This window comes from Oreochromis niloticus, linkage group LG7, assembly GCF_001858045.2.
Source record: "Oreochromis niloticus isolate F11D_XX linkage group LG7, O_niloticus_UMD_NMBU, whole genome shotgun sequence".
Taxonomy (NCBI): Eukaryota; Metazoa; Chordata; class Actinopteri; order Cichliformes; family Cichlidae; genus Oreochromis; species Oreochromis niloticus.
The window spans coordinates 56,979,556-56,996,291 of record NC_031972.2 but is presented as its reverse complement, the minus strand read 5'-3'; the positions used below and the strand labels follow the sequence as shown (position 1 = coordinate 56,996,291).

The following is a 16,736-nucleotide window of genomic DNA, read 5'->3' as shown; positions in this document are numbered from 1 at the left end:
CCTTGTTATTTGGCATAGCTTACCGGTACTAGAGGGAGGAATCACTAATGTGTTTGGTTTCACAGTGTTTGATTCCTCAGAAAGTCTGCTGCAGTGTATCCACGGATACAGCGAAGCCAGCGAGTTATAACACTGCGATACTGTACTTATAGTGCTTTGAGATAAATGTTAACTTTAGCAAACTAATATGCTGAAAATGAAAATTTTGCAGTTACAATATCTGCAACACGCATCTTATATAGGTGCATTGCAAAGATTTCCTAATCAGCACTAAACGGCAAACATACCTCAAAGAAATGCTAAAAATTTTATTTATATAGCACCTTTCAAGATAAAATCAGAAAGTGCTTCACAGAAGCTAAAAACATAAAAACAAAAATCAACCAAAAGCAAGTTTAAAAAGATGAGTTATGCTATTACTTTCAATCACCAATGAGATTATAGTTTACCGTATGAATGGCCGAAGGACATGGGAGAAGTGTGGCTGCAAGGCTTTATGCCAGACAATCTGTGATATTTTCCTAAATCTGTTGCCTAACCCTCACCAAACAAGTACAAACAAAAACTGGGAAAAAAAAATACAAAAGGAACCCTTATGGCAGAGAATCCTGAAAGCAAGCATCAATCACTGACATGACTATTTTAAATTTCATTCATCTTCTTAATAATTCTCACGCCACTTCAATCAAATCTGTAGTGACTATGGCACACATGCAACAGTTGTTAAGATTACCGAGTACTGGAGTACTTGCGATACAAGAACTCAGACACAGAAAATGTTGACCCGGAGCCTTGCCAAGAACGTGGCGCCTAAGTTTTTTTTAATTACAATCAAAATCTGTGTTGCAGTTTTACATCATTACACTGCTAATATTGTTTTGTCCTCCAGTCAAGAACTGCGTCTTTAAAGTTCTCGGTTTGATGAACTACAGTAAACAAATTGATTACCTAATTATATTTCCTCTGTGAAGAGGAATACCATGAAGGAAACTTAACCACTCCACACACCACTGTAATGTAGACAGTTGTGCATGAAGTAACTATATATTCACACATTTTATGCGACATTTCTGGGGGAAGCAGCAGAGGGAACCTGTCAGGCACAGCAACCTTGTAGAAGTGTGAGGATATAGATGTCTCAGGGACGGGGACAGCAGCATCATTATATGAGCCCCAAGGAAAAATAACCCAGTGCTATTATGCAAGATGGCAGAGCCTGGCCAGTGTTTGCCAAAGTTTGTCAAATGGGCTTCAGATAGCAAATCCCACTACGTCCAGCATCTCCACAAGTATACAGGAAATCCAGATAAATACATAAATAAATACGAGTGTTGTATTTGGCAGCCCCATGGTGTTTGAGAATACTACTGTGTATTTGGATTGCTACTTGAAGCTCCCTGCACTGCTGGCCTTTGAGTGTCTATATGGCTCTTTCACAGGATAGAGCAAGACTGAATGTGGGGTTTGATGATCAGGAATGCAATTTAAATGTACCACGCTCGAGGTGTTGAATGTTGAGCTTGGTGGCAATGCTACAAAGGTCCTCTATTAACACATGCTTTCATTTACAGGAACACACAACATATATATACCTGGGCATGCAGGAAACCACCACAGATTACAATCATGTGAAAATAAGAGAGTCACCATACTCATGTCATGCCTACAGTATGGCCAGTTCACCCAGTCTCTGGCCATATACACTAAAGCTGGCAAGTGTTTTTGTTTTAATCTGCAACAATCAGACTCGTTGTAAAAGACTATTTTTGATTAGACTTGTCAATTATTAACATAGCTTTACTTTTAATGGATAAAATAGGCCTCTAGGTGTACAGAGGCCTATTTTCACTAATCTTCACGCCTGTGTGTCCCGTGGAACACTGAATGCAGGTTTACCATGTCAAAAGTCAAATTAAAAGACGAACGAATAATGTTGATCTTTGTCCGCCGTTTAGAACATCTGCGATCGATCGATCACGTTAAATTAGATAAAAACAAATGTGGTTTTGTTTCAGAAACAAGAGAAGTGAAATGAGAGTTGCTGTTGAGGTTTTCAAAGTCATTTTGTTAAAGTCTGAGAACCACAAATGAAATTCAAATTCAGTGGTGCTTGGGGGCAGCTGAAATCTCAGAGATAGATGCCTCAAAAACCCAATTGGTTTAACCAAAAACATCAGCATGAATACATAATAGCTGAGCTGAGTTTCAATGCAGCATTTGTGTATTTGCAATTTGCAAAAGCCAACCCTTTATAAGATACCAGATTTATGCAATAAAGTAATCACATTCTCCTCTTTGCTTTTTCATTGTCTGTCACCCCCTGAATCTTATATTCTCTGCACTTATTCATGATGCTGTTCAATCTTTAACCGTCGGGGGGAAAAAAACAACGCTGATGTTTCAGACTAATAAAGTCTGTATGTTGGGAACGTGCAGCCTGCCAGTTCCCCTCTCCTTTGTTGTGCTATTCTTTCTCCCTGCCAAAGCTCTGGAGAAGAGAAGGGGTGTTGGGTGGGGGGCAAGAAATCCTATTGCGAGCGACAGCTGAGACCTGGGACATGTTTTAAATTTGGACACTAATGTTGGCTCTTTTTATGGCCCTTCTGTAGTATGTTTTATGTGCCTCCCAAACACTGGAAGGGAGTTCGTATCTCTCTCCCCCTCTCTATCCATCTCATACATCACAATGGAAGCTGGATGTCAACGCGCCCTGGGTCCCCTGCAACTTTCTCCTGCTTGCAGCAAAAGTCACAGAGCTCAAAGAGGCAGCAAAGAAGCAGAAACAGAAGAAAAAAAACAATATAGGAGAAAGGAAAATGTTAGAGAATAGCAGCAGGAAAAGCATAAATCCTCAGATTTATTCCTTGTTAGCAACAATAGGAGCAAAGGGCAACGAGAACGTCATCAGCTTCAGAACCGGCCCACATGTCAAGGCTTTTGCTGACCCTAGCAACAAATTGCTTGGCCTTTAATTAACAACAGTGCATATTTGTGGACATGAAATGGGATATCAAATCTGCAGCTGTGGCTGGAAAGAAGAGTAAAGACTCAACCACTTCTATTTACCAATAATACATTTAAGTTTATCTCAACTGAAAACTGTTCTTCATCTTGGTTTGTCCTCAGAGGCCTCCAGTGCATCTACAATCACGACAATAAATATTCTATATTAAATAATAGTCTCAAATGATATGTTGCTCACCAGAAAAAAAGCGTGATAAAAATCAGATGATGCGTTCCCAGCTAACTGGTTACGCAAATAAGGACCAGTTGCTCCTTAGTCTTATCATTCTCTCCTGGTGAAAACAGGCTCTCACCACAGCTAGACTAATTGTAAACATATGTTAGGAAGAGGTCACCGTCTTCCAGTGGCTGCAATTTGGGATTAGTGGAAAGAGTCAAATGGAAAGAGCTTAGCTCCCAATCCGCCTTTCACTTAACCACCTCCTTTCCCCAAGCCCTCCCCTTATTTTAATCCCCCTCATTCATTCCCCCAAATCACCAGTTGAAATGTAGACCTTGCACTCGTTCCTACAAGGTCATCGTGGTTTCTCTCTGAGGAGGAACATAAACAAGACAGACAGACACATGAGGGAGAGGGAGGAAAGATGAGTCTCTAGATGCTGGAGACCAAAGCACCGTGGCAAGGAAATGCACTGGCAGTCAAACACTTGGCTCCAACATTAACAATGAAAGGTTGTATTGCACACATAAATGAATACCCATAAGTTTTCTATCCTCTAGGCAAGTACTATTGCAGAGGCATTAATGCAAACAGTGAGAGGGACACCCATGTGCACATGATAATCTCTCACAATCCAGGCTACTGTCATGGAGGTATGAAATCCTGCCAAGGACATGTGAGAACCAACACCAAACCAGAATAAATAAACCACACCGTAAGATTTTCCCTCACCGCAGGAACTCGGAGAAAAAGGGGAGGAAAAAAGAAAAATGGAGTGAGTGAAGAGAGACGCTACAGAGGTTTAAAGGGGAGCAAAGCCCACAGCACGCGGCCCAGAGTGTGCCTCGCATGCAACTGCCTCCCACCCACTGAGCAAGTCTCCAACACGCTGTGCTGGCTGGTCCAGACGGAGAAAGTTGGAGCTGACACTGAATGACTAGCACAACTAGAAAGGTGATAAATAAAAAGAGATGATGATAACAGAGATCCACCCTGCAGTGCATAACACAGGTGGACAGTAGAGATCGAGGCTGCTGATTTAAGAACAAAGGAAGGTGGGGAAGACAGAAAAATGCCAGGGAAAAGTTTCTAATACGAGGAAATAAAGATAAATGACAAAAACAACAGAGCGCCAAGTATTTCCCTCAGACACTGATGGAAAAAGAAAAACAGAAACAAAAATGAAGCCTAGTTGTGATTACATCAGTTACTTCTAACTGAGAAAACAATCACTGATTCCCTTTTCCCAGACTGATATTCAGAACAATAGCGATGATTACTGTTAATCAACACAAATGACTCTTATTTACTTAAGAAACTTGTCATCCTGGAAAGTGCATTGTGCAGCCTCAGAGAAAAGCATAACGCCATTAGTTGCATAACCACATGATAACATCAAAGCTTCTTTTGCAAATTTTGACTATCCAATCATTGGCTATTCTTTCTGATCAGTTTTTAGGCATACTTAAAGGTACAACAATGATTTATAGTACATTACCACAGCGTCTCTACATCTGTCAGGCTTCCTGTCTTCCTGCCTAACTTTCTGCATTTAGCTTTTTAAAAATTGCTTTCTGTATCAGTAGATTACCTTCTGTGAATATAGCGATCATTAGGGTACGGTTAAGAGTCTTTTTAGGACAAGGGGACCAAGGACAGTATGTATGGCCAAAAGTTGAGGCAAACCGAGAAAGCAAAGAAAAAACTATATTAAAGAGAATTTTATGGTGATGGGAGGAAGGACAAATGAGGGGCTCTGACTGTATGTGTGCTTTGTGGACAGTGGGGAAGGAGGCCCATGCCTGACCTCAGCTGCCGCTATGGAAATTATCCCACCAATTATCCAGGACGTATTCCCCTACAGCTCCAAACACTCAGCGGCCAGCCTTTACGACCTTAGGAAACTTTCTGTGTTGTTTTACTGTGGTGACCTCACTACAGTTAGTGTGTACTACGGCTCTGCTAGGAAGAGGGACTGCTACTTCTCACAACCTAAAAGCATGACCTCAGGGGAAAGAGACTTTAAAGACGTTTCCAACCTCTATACAGTAGTCAGCAAGCCCTGCAATAAGAACGTCTGCAGGAGGCAAACGATGAGCAGTAAATGTGTAACATTTGAAACACTTGTGAGCATGTAAAGGAAAACAGGTATTCCATATGGGTGAGTGATCAAGCCTTCGATTATGTACTAATATCCAATCAAATCGCAGAAACCAAACTGTTTCTTCCTGCTGTTTTTAATCACGTGTTTGTCCTGTGGAAACTATTCAAAAGAAGCACAAAAAATGGTCAAGTTATCTAAACACACAATGTTGGGAAATGTGGCAGGTCAACCCCACAATAAGGTTGGACGTAAAGAGCTGTGGAGGAGAAATGAGGTAACAAGACATCACTGATGTGGCTTTACTTTGGCTTATTACAAACTTCTTTGGTCACGAAATAGATGAGATAGTCTCAAATGGGAGACTTAAATCCTGAAACTGATTTGCCATTCGTTCCCAAAAGTACCAAAAGCCAATGCTTTTAGTCAGAAGCAGAATCAGTAACAAAATTCACATGTGAATGAAAGGAGTGAGGTTGATGGCATGTCTTTAAACTAATACAGTCACACAGAACATGCACAGGGCCCTGACAACCAAGCAGAGGAACGGGTAATGGCTCTTGGGAAGCTTTAAGTCATGCTTCTTAGACTGTGGACCAATCACAGTAAAGCAAATGGGTCATCTGAGCCAATGAAATACCAGAGTGCCAGAACCAAGGATCTATAACAGAATTCCAGTTTTGTTCACAGAAAGTCTGAGAGGCATACTGGAATCAGGTACAGATGGATATTAGTTGTGATTAAAATGGTGACCACACTTACTGTAAATAGTGGCTGTCTGCAAGTAAAACAAGTGCAATTCAAGCTTTGCTTTGGTAGGACATGAAGAAATTCTGTTAGTATTTCTCCACAACAACATCCAGAATACCACCTGTTGACACTGTCATTCAAACAAAGTGTTTAAGACATTTTACCCACCAGACCCTGTTGTAACACAATAGTTTCACATTCATTTTTCACAGGCAACGGAGCACGATTAATAGTCATGATCTATCCCAGTGAAACCATATGGGCTTACAGGACAGGATCCAGCAATTAAATTACTAACATCAGTCCTTCCATACCTACAGTAGAGGAAGAGCTGTAGAAGGCCACTGGGTGGTTTTGCTGTGGCAGAGAAACCGAAAACACTGAAATGTGCCAATGGGATCCAGACAAAATGTGACATAAACATCTAGACCTCTGTTTTTGACAATGCGCATGCAAAAGAATAACTGGCCAACAAAGGATGGAAGTGGAAACTAAAAAAGAGCTCAAGTTAACAAAGACTGCAGGTCCCACACAAGAGCCCAAACAAGATAATACAATCAAAGATAGACCACTTCTTATCAGCTCAATAGTTGGACTTTCCCCAAACAGTACTGCAATGAAACAGGGCAGTGATGTACTATTTACAAAGTGTTCCACCCATCTTAGTACTCCAAGAAGACAGATCCCTTGTGACCACTGAGTAATGACGTCATTACATTAAGAACAACATCAGTCATAATGTCATAATCCTTATTGTTCTGACCTTGGCAAACACTGTAGTAGTGATTGTAAAAATGCCACAATTTCTAGTAGCTTGATACAATAAAATATCATGTGTAAAAACTTGCACCTCATTCAATAGGTCTGTGAATGCAACCATCAGCGAGAACAAAAACAAAGCACTACACAACTTCCAGTGGTGGCACCCAGAAAAGTATGTATGTAATATTCACAGTTAAAGCATAAAGCACAAATCATGTGATGTGATATCAAACACGTGGCGACAAACATCACAAATACTGACTGAATGATATTCTGAGGAAGTTATCATTCATAGGGGTTATTGCCATAGCAACACTAACCAACTGCATTGTGGAATTTCACTAGCATCACAGCAATGACAGTTTTCATGCAATCTGATTGGCTAGTAACTGCCCTGGAACAGTTGTATAAATTACATTTGATTGGCTGGTGCTTGTGTTTAAATCTCGAAGCAAAAAGCATAATCTACAGTGATCCACAAGTGGAACGGTGCTTGAGGTCACCCAGTTTGAAGTAAAGCATAAGCATCTGAGACCTAGCTAAAATGTCAGGAATGGTTAAAGGTGATTGCCCTTGCTCCAGAAATTATTCTTTCTTTTGTTTTGTTTTTTTTACTTTCTGTAATTCTGAGTATAAAAGTATGATGCTAGTTAGCTGTGGCAACAATTCAAGCCCTGTTTGTTTAAACTTCTATTTGTCTGAAATAATTCCAAATTAGAAATGTACCCATGGAAATGTAAGCAAACACCAGTGGACCGTGTTTCTTTTTCTATTATTTCTAATCAAATTTAGAAAGCTTTTTGTAACGAACATCAGAGATAAATATATTGGGAAGTCCAAGCTACAAATCTTAAAACCATGTGCATTCAGTTATGACACAGATGAGTATGGGTGCAAACTGCAGAACAGTTATATCCTGAAAGGTCTGAGCCCAGTATGGGGTTATAAAGAAATTACTGTCACTTTAAATATAGGATACATCAAATCAATCAATCAATCAATCAATCAATCAATCAATCAATCAATCAATCAATCAAGGCATTATGCACTGAAGCAGTCAGTGTAGTGACACTTGGAGCAAAAACGTAACACTTTAATCCCCAAAGACAGATTCCCATCCGCACCAGCACTGTTTGTTTTCCATTGCTATTCAATTTCAGTCAACATGGCAGAAGTAAAAAGTGAGATGAGTAAAAAGTAAAAGGAAGGAAATAAATCTCTTTTGTTATATTATTATATTGACATAACAGTTCAAGTCATATCAATGTCATAAGCAAGATCTAGGTGCAGGAAATGGATAGGGATAAAACTGGCAGTGATTTATTGTGTTTTACTCCTGTCCTCATCACTTACAATACTCAAATATTATAAATCACTAATAACTTTTTTACTCTATACACCCTTTTCTTTTTGCCAATGCATTGTTTACACACAGGACCAACTGATGCCACTAAATACACCAGTGCTACAGAATGGAACAACTCCTGTTACCCTCGGAAAACCTATGGAGCTGATGGAGCTGATGGAGCTGCAGAGCTGGAGCGAGGGAAAGAGCTAGGAGGAGGAAATATAAACTGTCCATTTCAGCTATCAGGACATGGAATACAAGATTTTAGAACATTAAGATGCACATGCTTGGAGCACTGAATAAGATCAAAACAAAATAAATACTATAGTCACAAAAATAATGTGCGTATGGTGTTAGAGTGTTATGTGCTTTTTGGAAACTTGACTGCACTCAGGCTGCACAGACTTTGCTTTGAACCAAAAGCAGCGCAATCCTGGACATGTCGAATAACTGTTGTATCGGATCCATGTTACTTTCCAAGGGAATTCTGCTCTGTTATTGTTGTTACGGTTTGCATTCGACCATCAGCTGATGCAGAGGGACTGCGTGACATCACGCACTCCACTGTAGCATGCCTGCTAATCCAGCATTTTAGTGCTTTTAAAGTTATTACTGGTGATTTTACAGAACATTACTAACTTTTGAACAGTATTCTAATTGTTTTGGCCTGCTGTATGGAAATTCTGCTAGACACTAGTTAATTGTCTGTGTCTATGCCTGTGTCACATCTACAGCTCAAGATGGATGCAGGAGAAGATATCGGTGTTGAGGAAAACATCCTGTCAGTTTCCTGTATCAAAGAAGTTGACACCATCAGAGCTTAACAGCTAATGACTAGTTGCCTTCACATTACTTATGATAAGGTTGCTAAAAAACTGAATCTCGGCCCATCAGAGGCCGTAGGTTAAAAAAAATATCTTGAACTCCTAGAATTCACATATCAACAAAAACTGGGAGCAGGTGATATAATCACCTACAAGCTGCAGACACTATTCCCATGTAGACAGTAGGCTGCATGGTGATGTGCACCTTCTTTGATTTCTTTAGTGTGTTTAAGGTAATTCAGCAGTGGCTGAATTACCTTAAAGTAGATGGAAAAATCATCTGCTTCTGAATATGAATAAGTCCAGTGAGATGGTTGATGACCACTGAGGATAGCTGCATGGCCTAAATCTTTCTTGGGTCAGGGTATATGTTGATATGATGGAGGATTGCAAGTACCTGGGCATCCCCATCAACAACAGGCTGAACTGGAACACACAGAGTTGAGCAGGCTCTGTTTCGTGTTTTGGAGATATGTCTTATCACTCTGTTGTGCAAATGCAGTGACCTTTGTTGCGGTATCCTGGGAGAGCAGCATAGCTGATGACACCAACAGAATGAGTAAATTTATCAGGAAGTCTGGGTCTCTGATTGGCTGCAAAGTGGACACACCTGAAGCCGTGGTGGAGAGGTCACTGAACAAACTGTTATCCATCTCGAGCTGCCATGAGGTGAAAAGCAGGGTACACACTGGACAGGTTGCTAATTTGTCATAGACAGACATCCATTCGGGGAAAGCTGGAGTACCCGGAGAGAACATGCAAAATCTAAAGGTGGCCAGATAGGGAATTCGAACCTGTATTCTTCTGTAATACTAATACTACTACTAATAATAATAATAATAATACTATAGCTGTGGCAAAGGTGTTTCCCAAATTTATCAATCAAAGATTCATCACTATAGGTTTATAAATGGCTTGAGCTTGAGTGCTGCTCAGCTGTCAAAGGCTTTTGGATGGTGTAGCTGTTTTATGTAAGCTGTGTAAAACTCAATAATATAATGGTTTTAATTTTTACTATAGTACATGTGGCTTTTTATTGCTCAAGGTGTATGATCTACATGTTAAATGTTTTACTGCATGTGTACCTGGCAGCATTTTTGCTGTCTAAAAGTGTAATCTACATCCAAATATCAATCAGACACGTTGTTTGATCAAACTAAATTGACAACACCCTAGGAAAATAAAGTAATAAAACACATAGGCATTTATGAGCTGCTTTAATAATGTATGCATAAAGAGTTCATTCACAGCATTGGACTGTTGTCCATATAACATTTTCTTTTTCCACAGTTCTATTGACAATAACCCACGGTAATGAGAAACTAAGTGATTCATTGCTTTACTGTTAGAGGTGCACTCTGTCTCTGTATTTCTTTTTAATGGCCCGTTTGATAGATGGCCCAATCCTGTATGAGTATTTCCCACAAAAAGGCAGAGGGTGGAGAAGAGGGTGATGAAGCAATGGGTAGTAAAACTAGGGTGGGATAAAGCAGAGGAAGCAAAATGACAGAAAGAAGAGGAAGCAGATATGAAAATCATGAAAGTTATGGAAAGCTGGAGAAAAGACGTCCATTTATAAAGCCGTCCAGTAAGTTCCAGCATGGGGCCACATAGTGGCTGACCAGTGAAAGTGCCCCAATGAAGGAGGATACAGTTCAGAGTCAGAAGGGTCAGTCCAGGAGGGGTAAATGGACGTGTACAAGTTCCCTCCAGAACCCTGATTCATAGAAAAACACAAATAGACCTTTCATTTTTCTTCTTCTCCCAATGCTTCAGCCTTCACTCACTTAGCCAAGGAAATGATCAGTGACTGCTGTTTAAGTGAAAGCAGAGGCAATCCCCATCTTGTACACATACTCATTTGACTATACAGCACAGGGCTGGTCAATTAATCAAATTTTATTTTCCGACAAAAATTTTGGCTCTATTCAATACTGGAAACGAAAAACTCAACATGAAACGATCATTGTGCCACAATTCATGTCACAGAGATAATGTAGCAAAAAAGGCAGGGGGTGGCAAGAGCAAAGACTCACGGGGCTCTTCATATTCAAGTTTAAGGTGTTAATTTTATAGTCTTATGTTTGTCTTAGTACTTAACTTTTGTTGATGTGTGATTTGATTTCCAGTTTAGCTAGCAGCAGGCCATCGTGACTGAGGCTATGGTTGCGTTTAGGGAACTCTGGTTACAATTTTATATCTTAATGCTAAAGAAAGCTGCAGTAGATGTGCAGGTTAAGGAACACAAGAACTACAAGCAAGAACTGAGACATCCCTAGGTGTACCTGGATCCTACTTTGAGAACCACTGAAGTGAATGCCATAACAAGGCTTCTTTATGTAAACTTTCAAACCAGGACTACATAAAGTGCAAGTGTGCAAAAATTCCACCCCCCCCCCCCAAAAACCCAGAATGATACAGACACGTCAGTGCAATAGGGATGACAGTGAGTTGTGCAAAAGACTAAGCATTGTGCAAAAGTAACTTCATATATGAAGGTGTGTGTGTGTGTGTGTGTGTGTGTGTGTGTGTGTGTGTGTGTGTGTGTGTGTGATATAAGTGCTTATTTAATATCAACACAGGAAAGCACAATGGAAACATTACACATACATTACACTTTCATTGTTGTTTTATGAAAGTTTTGGGGCTTCTACTGAATTTAGTTGTGAAACAGTGTGTGGGTTATTTTGTGTATGCAATGGAAAGCATTTAGCATGTCCTAAAAATGCTGAGGATATTAAGGTTCATGTGAACTCATTATAAAACAATCATATTTGATAAGTTTGATAATTTTCCAGGTCTAAATCCTCATATTCCCCAAGTAAGCTTCCCTTCCACATTTTTCCACATTAGAATCAGTGTAAAAGAACATGAATGAAAGCTTGACAGGGAAATTCCATATCATTGTGTTTTCCATGCTGATTGCTGCTGCTGAAGCATTCCAGACAAATGCATGCTTGCCTAATTCCACATTAGTCTCTATTACCGAGGCAACGGACTATCTCTCCTAATTAAGCTACCACTTTTTCCCTATTTCACACTCTTATAGTTGGATATGTGTGCTCTAAAACAAACAAACTTAAATGAATAAGCACATGCATCAGTTCATGCTTGGTTCTCTCTTTGAGAATCCCTCCTTAAGCCATTCAAAGCATGGGGGATAATGTACAGCTTTCAATGTATGACCTATAATAAAAGCCTCATATGACATGCACTTCACTGGGTGATTTAATGGTTTACAGTTCCTGTTAAAAGCATCCAGCATAACAGAAGGAATAAAATCTAAACATAAATCAGGTCATGGGGTTGCCCTGTAAGGTAAGACCCCGCTTGGGGAATTGGGACTATGCACACTCACGCAAACACACACATACTTCAACTTAGACTAAGGATGGATATGCTGCAGAAAAGACACGTCTTGCCAGATATACTGCGGCCTTTACTGGTGTTGGCTTGTATTCCACTTAACGCCCTTTACTTTTACACGCACAATATATCACTCAGCTGCCTTTCACAATGCTAATGTAGTGGGCCACTTAGCCAATCGATCACTGTGGAAGTCCCGAATGCCATCGGAGGAGGTGTAAGCAGTCAAATCAAACACACTTTTGGATAACAACAGGGAAAAATCACACATAACTTGTTCACTTTTAAAATCATGTGCATACATTGTGTGTGCTGCATATTTAAACAGAAACACCTGTGCCTTATGCATACAGTGCACAACTAACAAGTTCATAAAACTATGGATTAGTATTATTTGACATTTCCCAGAATATTTAGAATTAACAGAGTCTTTGAAGAGATTTGAAGAAATTATTTACTCTCATTAAGTCTGGGTAACAAATTATGTATCTGTCAACCAATTCATTTGTTGAACTACTTTGTAACGTATCAGCATCAGCTGTTTATTTTAATATTTGACTTTGATTGAATGCTGAATGCAAATCCAACGAATAGTCTCAAACTTTTTATATAAATCTGGAGCACAAACTCAAACTATACAAGGAAAACATCAGACAAATGCCAGCTTTCAGTAGTGTTACAGAAACATTTGGCTCAACACCAATCCGTACCCTGCCCAACATAAAACCCTACAAGTCAGAACGCTAGTCTATAAATATGCACATACGTATCAACACCACATTAACACTAAGCTATATCATGTGCTGTGCAGCATATTAGGTCTCTCTGCTGCCATACATAAAACAGATGAAAGTGATCTTTGTATAACGTAACCCATTTATATTCACACAAACCTCAACAGTAATTCACATATGTGGACCGAGCAGACGCCGCAACAGTAGTGAAAGTTTGAAAGCTTGGTGGCACATCCAGAGGGGTAGCAGCTGACTGAACCCCAGCAGACCTCTGAGTCATCCAGCTGAGCAAACAGATGAGGCAGGAGTTTCAATAACACAGGGCTCTCGGCAAACACGTGGACTTTTGCAGTCCAAAATGCACACTCCTGACAAAGGATTGTGGGTACCACAATAACACTGAAGTCAGAATTCATCAACACTGAATAGCGATGAAGTTTTCTAGAAAATGAAATGTCATTTTCCACCACATAATACGCAGCATCTAGAGGGAAAACTAAATCAAATTCTCTTAGACCATGTTGTGGAGACAAATGTGTTCCCGTGACCTCTCCAGTGCAGAGCGTTTGTAATTGTTTGTGCATTTAGACGTGATGGTATTCAAGAAAATTGTTTTGTTTTCCAAAGATTATGCCATTGTGCAAACCAGTTTCTCTTAGGAATAATTTCTCCACAAATGCAAAAATGTCTGTCTCCTTATTGATGAAAGCTTACCCAGGCTGCAGAAAACAAACCTTAACACCACAGGGTTAGTCACACTTTAGGCACACATCAGGAAAAACACACAACTGGATAACTGTGGTCTTATTCAGACTACTTTGGCTTTTCTGGCATAGGATTCTGTTAGACAGACATCTTCAGTTGGACCTTCTTTATGTAGCTCCAAGGCATGGTGGATTAGTCATAATTTAAAACATCGCACCTTCCAGCTAAAATGTAACACATGGCTGAGCACATAACACACAAAATATGCTCACACACTGTGGAAGATCTGTGACATGGACCTTATGTAACACTATGTGGTTATGAAAGTTCTGTCAATACAATGGCTCCTCTGAGCTTATGACCATTTCTACTGTGCTCCAGAGGATCAACATGGCAGCTGAGAGACCAAGAGTGCTGTCAGTGATGGATTGTGCGTGTGTGTATGTTTGTAGGTGTACCACTAATATTAGAGTGGTGATTGGTTCTAGCCCATGGAACTATCTCAACCAAGAAGAATATTTTCCTTGTTCAATGAAAAATAAATCCTCAAGGCTGAATAGGAAACTAAATGACTTATTGAAGCAATCACCATCGGTCCTGGAAAATCTGTTTGGAGAATGTTTTAGTGTTTGAATGTTTAATCGGTTGGAGGTTTGAATCTGAGGAAAGGGCCTTTATGCATCAACCATCTTAGAGGTGAGGGTGATAAAGGGTAAAAACATTTCACAAAAGGTGGAGTTGTTGGACAGAATATGATATTAAAAGCATATAACAAAATAAAGTGTGCATAAGTATTGCCAGACTAACAGCTAAAACCCCTCCTTAGACTCAGGACTTCCACAGCTCTAGCCTGACAGAAGAAATGTGAGAAAAGACGTGCTCCCCTAAGATATCTCAGAATCTCCTTGGTAGCAAATAAGCCATAAAATGTAGCAGCAAAAATCTCCGGCATCTGCTTTTCAAAAGGGCCATAAGGGAGTCTTGACTTTCTCTTAGTTACATAAACAATGGAGCTCTAAAATCTAAATGCCTTTAACAGCAAAGCTACTGCCTAGCCACTGCTTCCTCCTTCCCCCATTGCACAAACCTGTGCAAAAGGTCATACTGACCAAGTAAAACAGAATCCTACAATCACCGAGAGCAAACATCCCAAACAGATGCATACACTTCCCAGGGATACACATTGGTGCCATTATTTCAAGAAAGAAAAAAAACAAGAAAGATGCGAGTTTTCTATATCACCTCATCAACCGCAAACAAGGTTGAAAGCCCAGAGGGGAGGAAAACAGCCCAGAAAACAAATTAACGTTTACAGGAAACACTAAATAAAATTAAATATCGAAGAAAGAGAGAAAAAGAGAGAGGGGAAGGACAATGTCACGCTCCCTTGAACATTCCCAGCTTGAGAACAGACACCACTAGGTCTTGTTAAATTTGTTTGCATCTTTCAACTCATTGTTTTTAACAAGGCCAAACACTTTATCAAAAGCAAAAGAATCTGCTTTGTTTTTCATTGAAAGAAAATGGGATTATGAGCGTTTCCCTCTATGGGAGCCAGCAAGCATTTTATTAGAACTGACAGGACATGTCTCTGACTGTGCCTGGGTGGGAGGGTTTGCGTGTGTGTGTGTGTTTGTGTGTGTGTTTACACAGCTGGAAGTAGATAGCGGAATCGCTTCACCTGGCGGTGGTTCCTAGGGTGTCTGCTGTGATCCCACTAAAAAGCAGACAGGCTCTGGAACCATCTCTTCAAAACAAGAGGACTTCACTTACCAAAATATCCCTCCATTAGAGCCCAAAAAGCAAGCCAAATCCCTACAAACCCCTAGTGAATTTACTTAGGGGGGGTAAATGGTTCCCTCTCTAAACTTCTGATAGCTGATTGCTCTGGCAGGGTTCAGGTGGATCTGCTGAGTGGCCTCCAGCCCAGTTTCCACTCCATTCAAGTTTCCACTCAGACCCAGACTTGTCTCCCCACCTCTTTCTCATCTCTCTTGCTCCTACACCTACCCTCCCTCCTCACATCCTCCTCACATCCTTCTCCTCAGGCTCAGTCCAAATGCCAAAAACTTTCATGCCAGATTTAGTGCAACTTCCATATCAGTAGGTGCTTAAGCCTCTCTCTATCTGTCTGTTCTGTTCTCTCTTCCTCTTTTCTCTGTTTCTCCTTCTCTACTTCCCATCATTACACTATGGCTGTGCCTGATATTCTCTGCTAGATTTAACTTCTCTTTGAGGATATATCACACTGCACACAGTTAAAGTGGAGACCAAACCAAAAGCAACTTTTCACTTTGATTTATCTTATTCTGCAGATATCTCTTCTGACTCATTACAGGACAGAGAGGTCCAGCAGTACCAGTTGCCTGCACCTCACCTCACCTGGCCTGCCTGCACACATGCCCATTTTCTAGGAAAGCAGAAAGGCCTTAGGCACTGCTCTAATACAAAGACATGGGAATTGACAAGCCTCCGGGGCTCACTCACTTTTCTAAACAAGAACCTTTCACTATACACGCACGCTTAGGCAAGCATGCCTGCCCTGAGTCACACTGCATGCTCACAAACAGCCACATATCAAAACACACAAGCCATGAGTAGTAGATTAAACCTCAATATTATTCTGGTTAATGTCTCGCTCTGTCTTGCAGAAAACATGAATAAAGTTTGTAGAGCATAACCATAATTAGCTTTGAGGGTGAAGTGGATAGGTGCGGTCAGTGAAGAGGTCTGAGACACTGAAGAAAGCTGAAGTCCAGCAGGGCCTGCAATGTGGATCAAAGTGGCAGAAAGTGGGACAGTCTCTGTTTTATTAGCCTGCTGCAGCACGCCCTGCTCTGTTTACAGGCCTGATTGAGCTGCACTAAAACCAGACCACTGACTGCTCACTTATCATTTGTGCACCACACAGACAGGAAAAGTTTCTATCCATGCACAAATATACTGCAAGCTCTTGAAAGCA

At 40.4% G+C, this 16,736-nt stretch overlaps 1 protein-coding gene across 6 annotated transcripts in view; it reads right to left on the bottom strand.

Moving 5' to 3' along the window:
- Window positions 1–16,736, bottom strand: part of znf469 (zinc finger protein 469) — a 190,204-nt gene that overhangs the window by 131,997 nt on the left and 41,471 nt on the right. The gene's annotated exons all lie outside the window — the stretch shown is intronic.